This window comes from Callionymus lyra, chromosome 10, assembly GCF_982586985.1.
Source record: "Callionymus lyra chromosome 10, fCalLyr1.hap1.1, whole genome shotgun sequence".
Lineage (NCBI taxonomy): Eukaryota > Metazoa > Chordata > Actinopteri > Syngnathiformes > Callionymidae > Callionymus > Callionymus lyra.
Window position 1 is genome coordinate 20,723,245 of NC_141827.1, and position 10,151 is coordinate 20,733,395.

General features: G+C 38.7%; 1 protein-coding gene across 1 annotated transcript in view; it reads right to left on the reverse strand.

The window, feature by feature from the left end:
- tfeb (transcription factor EB) overlaps positions 1-9,157 on the reverse strand; it is a 29,056-nt gene extending 19,899 nt beyond the window's left edge. The window contains exon 1 of the mRNA XM_087800640.1: positions 8,937-9,157. The gene's annotated coding sequence lies outside the window, so the exon portion shown is untranslated. The remainder of the gene's footprint in view (positions 1-8,936) is intronic.
- Positions 9,158-10,151: the final 994 nt, after the last annotated feature.

The window sequence follows — 10,151 nt, forward strand, 5'->3', positions numbered from 1 at the left end:
GGCATACCTTAAACAAATGTGTTTTCATTGTTTTTTTAAGAAGTGCCAGTTATAGATTTAGTTATTGTTTGGACGCGTTTGAAGTTGGACCTGATTTTTTTTTTTTTTATTAAAACATGATGTTGACATCAACAAACAAAACCAAATATTTCTAGATGAGCCATAAGCTGAAAGTAAAAAATATGAAGTCGACCAAGTCAAGAAAAACCTGATATTCGCAGGTTAAGAGTTTGAGAAGTTTTGTGGTTCTATTATGACCTAAATTCTGAAAGTATTATTGGAGTAAAGAAGGGGGAGGAGCTACAGGCTTGTTGACAAAAGGTTGAATGTTTTTAGCACCAACTCTCGCTATCCATTGCAACTAAAACAACTTCATAATTATGATAATTCAGTTTATTTTTCGCGTCCTTCAAGTAGGTCTCAAAGGAGTAATCATTTCTACGACACAATATTGAACGTTTTATTCCCGCCGTGCACGCATAGAGACACACAACCAACAGCGGCGACGACAACAAAGACAGCCCAGCGTGGTCCGACAAGCATTCCTTGTTTGTACACAAAGCTTCCATCACCAGCTCCGGTTCACGTCGGGCCTGCCATGTATTTACAGGGCTATTTTGGGCCCTGGGCAGGACCTTCAGGCCCCCCCTGCTTATTGGTGGCCAAAGCTACATTCTGGACGACCACAGCCAATGGCGAGGTGTGTGTAGGCCGGGCAATCATTGACCAAGACTGCCTTGTACTCGTTGACAATGGCCAATGGAAGAACACACACATCCAGTCACACCATTCAACCCCCTTTTGCTACTTATCCAGCTGACGGGTTTCCTGTCGCCATGGCAGCAAAGTGGCTACAAACAAATTCTAAAATATATATAGACCCGATGAAGAGTCTATCTTTAATGTGCGTGTGAAGTCTGATGGAAATATTTGGATCCGAGCGAAAGGAAATCGTCAAGTTTGTAGTTGAAACAAGAACAGTACGATCAGCTCGTAACCCGCCCCACTGCATTTCTTTATGCATGAAATGTGAAATGGAATGGAAGGAATTTTTGGAGATGGGTTTTAAGATAAGACTAGAAAGAACAAATTAGCGTTAGCAAAAAAAACTTACCCAGTTTGATAAGCGGACAACTACGAAAAATCTGGATGCATCAAAAATCTGTCTGACTTTAACTGGCAGTCCAGCCAAGAAACAGAATGCAAGAGGTTCAATGGAAGTATAGTCATTTCAAGACTTTCTGAAAGTATAATTGACATGGATTAAATTACCGGAGAAGAGCAAAATACTCTTACTTTTTCTTTAAAGTTTCTCAACATAAATAATAAAACAAATATGAAGCATATACTGTGATATAACCGTTTGCAATTGAATTGTTCTTTATTTGCCCTAAAAGGACAAGTTCATTTGAGTTAAACTGGTGATTAATCATAATACAAAGAATGATGTCATTAAATGAATATAAAAATAATGACAAATATTACATTTTAAATATTAATAAATACTTAAAATTGCCAATGAAGTTTCGGAAAACATTGAGTATTGTATGCGACTCGACAAAAATGTAAATCTAAAATATCCCTTCGTCATGATGCATCTTCACTAAATAAGTACAACATGGATGTGTCACTTAGTGAGTCATCTGAACGAAACGTTAAATCCGTCCACTGAGGAACTGGTTTGTTGATATTGAGTAGAAATGTTCAGTTAAGCAATTCCAGGGGCGAAATTAGTTTTCCAAATAAAGAAGCATTTGTGCTGTTAAATATTCATTCTTTAGTTTATTCCTAAGCTTTGGAACGATCTTCCTCTCTCTCTGCGCTTGATGGATCTACTGACTCCTTCAAGAAACATCTTGAGACCCTTTTATTCTTGCAGGCTTATCCTTGATTCTCAGAGACTCTTGTGTTGGTCTCAGTGCTGTCTTGACCTTTTAAGCATATATTTTATTGGGTATTGTTTTGATTGTTTAAGCGCTTTCTGACTCTGGTCTAGAAAAGCGCTATACAAATATTACTTACCGGTTTTAATGCTGAATCACACTTTGCCGTCACCAGGACGGGAACTAGCCAAGTGTCACTTGCACTGGAAGTATCCGATTGCTGCCTGAACAGGAAATGGTCGAATAAAACTTCCACAGGAGAGCAGGTAGATCAATGTTACCCGAAGTATGACCTGAAAAGGAATTTGCGCAGTTTTCCCGAAACAGTAGCGAACTCCAGCCCGATAAAAAGACAGAACAGGAAATAGTTTCCCTTCAACAGGAATTAAGTGTCGCCCGGACAGGAAGAAGCATTGTATTAACATTATATTGTGGTGCATAAACATCTTTTACGTCGAGCTACCACAAAATATATTTTGATAATTGATTATTCACAGATCATTTTTCAGTTAGTTGACTAATCGGATAAGATATATTAGATACAAAGAGCAATAGGTGTTAAGGTGTTAAAGGTATGTGCTAACTCGATATAAAGAATTACTTTTATATAGTTTTCATTACATTATAGGAATTGAATTATAGTAAGCCAAAATGATGGTTATAATAGCGTTTTCAATTTGTTGTTGACAAATCTTGACTGATCGCCATGAGTTTGATCTACAAAAGATGTTTTAATCATTTTAAAACAAAAGTGAAAATCAATCCCGGATACAAAAAACAGTTTTGTTCAGCTTAATGCAGAAGAACAGGACCTTGCATGACATTGATTTAATAATATGTGCTTAAAATCATCATTGTTAAGGTGTTTCCTCTAAAAACATTGATTTTTCCTGCATGACAAAAATGTATTCTAAAACTCAAACAACTGCAAGAGGTCCAGTCATATTCAGTACCTGTATCTATACACAAAATCCACACAAACACCGTCCTAAATAATTGACTGTGTGCGATGGTTTGAAGCCTTTGACCTCAATCCACGAGGCCACAATTAAAGCAGATATATGATGGTGAATTTCCTCTCCTGTCGAAGTATCTTTAAAAAGTGGAGCTCCAGTTATACAGAAATTGACCACTGGCTATTGTTTCTAAACAACTATTTGTTTTATGGTGGTAATGCTGTCTGAAGATCTTTAGCTAGCTACTTAACAGTGACAGCAGTTTCACTTTTCTGTTCCAAATGTCTAGAGGTTCAAAGAATATTTCTTTCTTAAATATGACATTCTGACATTAACTGTAATCCATACAAATTGTGACTAGCACAGGCTTGTGTTTTTAAGGCAAGCTAGCATAGCTAAAGTTTAAAAAACAGCTAGCTTTTAAGATAACAAATTTCATCAGGTTAAAGTATACAGGTGATGGTAATATGACTAGTGTTCTGGGATTAAACATAGCTCAGATTACTTATGAGGACATACAGATTTATAAGAGGAAGTAGGGCTTTTTTACACATGATAAATTGTTTGGGGTGACCTTTTAACATGTACTTTTAGATGATTAATTTGTGTGAAAAATTCTCCAGGTTGACATAATCCAATTTTGTTGGTGATGTCACTTCTAAGGTTTACATCTGTTGTTGAAAAATGTGTTGTTTTTCTGATCATTCTACAACATGCTTCAAACTAGGCAGCTTTTAAAAAATTGTGGACTGTACCGGACATAGCTACTAGGTGGCGTTTAGGCAAAGATTTTATACTTTTACACATTTAATTCCGGGTCAAAGAAAACGTTTCCTCGCAAAGTCCCCAAGTCATACAATATTTTAATCACTTAAGATTTGATTATTTGTTTTTAAATATGAACTCGGCTCCTCTCAGTGATTTCCTAGCAGAGACACGGTTTCTTCGACACCAGAGTTAATCTCAGAAACCAGAAAAGAGGATATGAGAGTCAAGTTGAGCGTGAAGATGAGGAAGTCCAATCACGCAATCAGCACATGCCCCAAAACATCCCACCCACGTTCACCTCTGATAGATCATGGGTCATTTGTCATAAATCACATGCCACCCGGTCATCGCTTATGTTTTTTAATATAAATTCTGACCACATTGTTCAAGGTTTGTTGGTAAAACACATGTTCATGCAGCGAAGTGATGCGCATTAATGCACCTGATGCTCTTTTACACGAGAAAATCCAATCACTGTGTTTGTGAGTGTTTGTTTACGTAGTGAAAACGGAGCCCGTCATCAGCCTGCCTTGAGTGACCAATGAGGCGGAAAATACTTGGTTCTCCCGCTTGGTTGCTGCATATGCCGAGGTAAAAGGAGATCAGCTACAGGTGTGACAGACACAAGCACCGACCTATAATGGACTTGTTTTTATGCCTTGTAAATGGATTCCACAGTTTTGTTGCCGCTAGTCAAATGTCACCAACGCTCCACATACTGACCACGAGCCCCGTACATAGCTGACAGTGACCTCATGGGCGAGTGTGTTCACTGACCCCTGACCTGTTCCACTGTGAACTCAATAACCCCGAAGGCAGATCCTTGTTCCACAAATGATACACATGCACAAGGTATTCCTCCCAGAGAATTAATAATGGACAAAATATTTCTTCCTCTCTTAGAACCTATGATACTTGAAATACTTCCAACTTTGAGACCTGTTTATTTGATGAACAGAACCATAGTGCCCCGAGCACAAGCCTGACATTTACTCACAGAAAGGAGTAAACAAATAGGAGGCAATTTAAAAGTTCACTGTAGGCCTTGAGAAGATGTTTTCTTCTACAGGTAACTGCAAAGTGACACAAAAAATTTCTAGTGAGGACAAAGAAATTGATCGATAATATTCTAGGATTAGGATTTGTTGCACTTGGACCTAAATAAAGTCCTTAGTTGTGCCCAATTATCTAGGAAAACTTTAAGTTAATCCAGTAACTGTATGTTTCAATTAACTACAGTTTAGCTAACAAAGTTGGGGAACAGGAAGATGTTCTCAACAACTTTGCCAATTTGTCTACACAGTTCCACCAATATGCTATATTTTCACAATAATCGAGAAACGTTACGGCCAAATAATCATGGCGCCTTATAACATGATAATCCATATTAGCCTCCAAAAATCTCTTACCAGCTCCTCTGGTAAGAGATGAAGTACAGGTTTGAGTCAGGGCCTCCTCCAAGTGGAACTAGGGAGGCACTAATCCAAATCCTGGTATCGGAGATCGGCCCAATCCAGCATGTAAAAGTTGGATTGGGTATCACTGGAAAAAGATCTATGCAGTTGTACTTTACGTTTGATTTCACATGATGAACAATAGCATGACTCACAAAAGAGCCTCTAAAGTGTGGATGTTTCCTGGTGGGGGAGTCAAGATTCAACACCTCTAACTTAATTAAGCATCTACAGAAGCATCACGAAGAGCATGAGCAGTTCAAAAGGACAAGACGTACAGACGATGCTTCCAGTTGAACGACTTACAGTGGGTAAAGTATCAAAAGTAAGTGCTTGAAGTAATTTAAATTTTTTTAGATGGACAACCCCTACTAGTGATGGCATCGTCGCCATGTTGAATATCTAGAACCATGATATGGTCTGCCATCCTGAAATGATTAAAACAAATATTTAAAAAAAAAAAAATCCCAATACAGGTGAACATTTTCTAAATTTACAAAACTGGTAAATTCTGCAATTTTTGTGTAGACTTACTGAGAGGTTGTTTATAGTAGGATCTATGATGTTACGACAAATTGTGTTGCAGTCAGTTATAGGGTAAAAAAAAAGTATACAATTTAAAAACGATTTAAATAAAGTAGTTCCATATGCGGCACTTCCTATCTTTCTTCTTTTGCTAGCATTTACCCATCTGTGCTATTAATCTTTTCTACCAGAGTAGCTATCACCAGGAATATGCTATATTAGGTTTAAACCGTTAGCATGCTCCAATTCATTTTAAGAAAACATACAACTCAAACGCAACCAAGCCACATCAACACACACCTCTTTGGACACTTACAGTATGCAAACAAAACTGTTCAGAGAACAAACACAGCGATTTGTTCTGGCTCAGCGGTCCTGCAGTAGCACACGGCAAGAGACCGGCGACACCAAACTAAAACAAGACCGACTTGATCTTATTACTTTTTTTTTTTAATTGTTGACAAAAATACTTCTTCCGTCTACGAGCCCTACAGAACAGGAGTAATAGTACTAAGAAAAGCCAACATGTCCTTCGTTGTGGTGTAAAACTGCAGGATAAGGCATGATTCACCCAGTTATTCGCACGGACTCTACTAGAACAAGGCGGTTACTATACCTCAAATCCCATCATGCACTGCAAAAGCGGAGGATGTTAAAACAGTTATAAGCCATTTGTATTCCTGATTGACAAAGTTGCTATAAGATAAAAGCGGTATAGATTGCAATTTACTTTTTGTTTTGGTTTTGTTTCTCAAGTGAAGGATAAAAACTTAACATCTGGTCCCGTCAGTTCCATCAGCCAGCGTTTCATAAATCAATACAGTCCCTGGCTAATTTTGGCTTTTCATCCTCTGACCTTTGAACCCTTTCATTACCGCGGCTGAAGAAGAAAAGGGTGGTCAACGAGGCCAGAGGAATGGTCAAAGGTCGTGGATGAGGGTTGACGCCTGGCATGTTGTTCAAATGTCCACGCGTTAGTCGTCCATAATGCCAGAGAGGACAGGTGGTGTTGAACATCAAAAAAGGGTTTAAGATTAAATTGCAAGAATACAAAGAGACAACTCTCACCTTTAAGACCATATTTGTCTGCCTATACTTTTGTATTTGATCTGTGGGTTTACTGCTCTTCCAGATAAAATATTTGCTAACAAACAAGACAGGATTCCATCAGAGATGTGCTGCTCCACCGTTTACTGACAACGCTAATATTGCGTGCTACTTTGTACATTTTGTTTGTTTAAGCTGTGGAAAGAAATACAGGTAACAGAGGGTAGCCATGACATGCATGTGTCAGAGTACAGATTGGAATCCAGTAGGATCCTGGAATCTAGTAGGATTCCAGGATCCTACTAGTAGATTGGAATTCGAATCTGTAATAGTAGGATTCGACAGTCTACTGGATTCCACTCAGTACCGTGTCATATGAATACTTTAAAACGAATCCAAGGCATCCGAAAATGTATTAGCTATGTATTTTTAGCCACATGAAGACAACAATCACTCAGTTGATTCACACGTGGCATCAGTTTCCATGATGTCCAGATGCTCAACCAACTCTCTATGATAAAGGGTTCCAACCGTAGGCCCAGAAGCTGAATACACTCTAAACGCAGTAGAAGGCAAACATTTTTGATGGGCTTTAGGTTTTAAGTGACCTAGCACCAACATTGACTTTTTCTACCCATTCTATTTTTCTCCATCCATACATTTTCCTTCTCCTTACTCACGATTCAAATACCAGGTACTGTAGGTCTAACTTGTTTGTAGAACTGCCCACGAGGATTTTCCAGAAACAGGTTTTAGAGCATCACGTCACTAAAAATAAGGCTAAAAATCACCTAAATACTGACAGATAATTAACATGTTTTATCCTATATTTTAGCATTTATTTTCAATACTGCAGGATTGTTTATCCACCTGTACTAGGTTCAATTGAAGAGGAAGCACAATTGTTCTACTTCAACTCTCTCCCTGATATATGAGGTCCTTGGTCATCAGGTCGTCTGAAAACCCTGTACTTGACCCAGAAATCAGAAAAACCCTGTTCACCCTCTGACTCGTTTTAATTTGTTTTGATCCGAGATTGAGTCACCTTTCAAAGAAAGATGCAACCAAAAATAGTATCCGACACCATCATGATGCAACTTCTTGACATCAAAAAGCAAAGGAACAAATCTTTCAACTTAACCGATTAGATTGATATTTAATGAGGAAGTGTATGACTACCAATAGCATGGAAACAGAAATAGTCATACAATTGTCATAACCCTCATTTATAATTATTATATTGCATTGACAAGTAAACTCACTATTTTAGTTTAAGTTTCTGCAACAAATAAATCTGTAAACCGTCTTCCATGGGATCCTGCCGTTTCAGTGGTATCGTGAAATGTATTTTTCATGCATTTTTAGCGGTTCGTCCTTCGACAAGAGGACGACAGGTACGACAGCAGATTCACATTTTGACGAAGAACCCCTTAACAGCATCTCAATGGAAACCTTATCTGGTGCTTCTGGCTTCACAACAAAGTGTTTCAGCCGAAGCGATCGGTAGGATTCCGAACCCTCCTACCAGTTGAACATTTCAAAAGGATAAATCTTGAAAAGATGCCTGGGCCAGACTCTTTTGACCTTTTATTCCCAGGCTCTTATATGAAGCCAGTGCAATTCAAGCTTGAAATAAAGTTATTAAAACTTAAATTCATTATAATAAACACTTCCAAATGTTTGAGTCTTGAAAGGCATGTTGACATTACATCACAGTGGTGGCAACAGGCAGATCTGTTTCCTCCCAGTCTACACGCACACACACACACACACACACTAATAATAAACACGCCGCATGTAATCCAAGCCCACTCCAAAGAAGGGACAAAGGGGGAACATGAATGTTTTTGGCTTCAACATTTCAACGTTGGCAACCACACGCACGTCGACGAGGAGCAACCGACGCGCTGAAACGAGTGGTATATGAAGGTTCCTACATGCCCGGAGAGTGAGGTGTTGTCACCGATACTGTCGCTTATAAATGGAAGCACAGACGCTCCGAAGTCCAGGAGAAAGTTTAGGGTTTCTCGGTGATGCCGGAGCCAAAACACCAGCTGCGTCTTCTGTCATTGTTGGTGGGATCTTTTTTTTTTTAATCGCATAAGACAGCTTTTTGTTCCCAGGTTTGCTCAGGAGTCATTTCACAAGTCATAACACATTTAAAAACGACATTTCTATCCGGTTTATAACGTGAGCGCGTTACATAAATTCAAGTTAAACAGGAATACTGTACCTCACTAGGGAAATACTGATAACGACAGGATATGAAAATAGTGTTTGTATAGTGTTTAAATATCTCTTACCCGATCTGAAGGTCAGACGGAACAAAGTTTTAAAAGGAGTCGCTGGTTTGGGGGAAAGTGCGCACGCTTGTCTCGCGCGCGCGGCGTGACGTGTGGAACCGACTGACGGGGAGAAAAAAAAAAGCTTTTCTGGAAAAAAAACAACACGCTCTCCTTGAGTTCTTCTTGTACTTCCGCAGACGTCTCCTCGGCCCGCAGCGACACTTTGTTTTCCTTTCGAGTGAGGAGATGTTGTCACGGCACGGAGCGTCCGCGGTCACCTGTGTCACCGCCAATTACAGGGCGCGCGGCGGCATCATGGGAAATGTAGTCCGGCGCGGCAGACATTTTCAGATGCCTGACGTCACGCCTGTCAAAAGTCCTCCAGCTGTAGCAGCGCGAGGAGATTGAATATACTACAAATAAGCAGTTTGATAAAATACATTTTTACATAGTTTAATGTTGGGAATAGTCCATTTGTCATATTTACGATAAATATATAGACATACTATACTTTTACCGTTGTGACGCATAGGCCAGAAACAGGCACGTTTCCAGGGAATATGATTATATTCTAAATCTTATAGATTTTGGCATCAAAATTGAATAGCTATTCATTATTTTCCACTAAACTCTACTGGGAGGTCAAATAGGTAACGTCAGGTCTATCGTGGTTTCTTACGAGCTGTTGTCTCCCCCTGCTGGCAGAGGAAAATAACCAATGGGATGTTTTTCTTCTCACATTTTACGATGGATTTCATAAATCGAAATTGTAAAATAGAGAGAGAACAGTCGTGTTTGTGATGACAATTTAAATAAACATTTATAGTTCTACAAGTTCAAAGCACTTGTCATTTTAACAGTGCATAAAAGGTTATAGGGCAGAATGAAAGGGGTAACAAAAAAAAATGTTTAGGAACTTCAATTAAAGAAAATTCAAACATAATTACATAAATATTATGTGAATTTTTTAGTGTATACTAGAAATTAAATTACTCATCCCCGTTTCACAGGTCTAGAAGTAGAGGAGATGGGAGGAAGATTCCCTGGACAGGTTACAGCTCCACTTAAGTTAACAAAAAAAAGGTACAGAAAATCACTCACAATTACTTCTCAGAGGAGCAATGAAACTACAGTGCTCATCTCACTGAGCTGAAAGAGAAACGGATGATGCGTCAAGCATCCAAAAAGATACAATTTCATGAGTATACGGTGTAATGTATAATAATAATAATA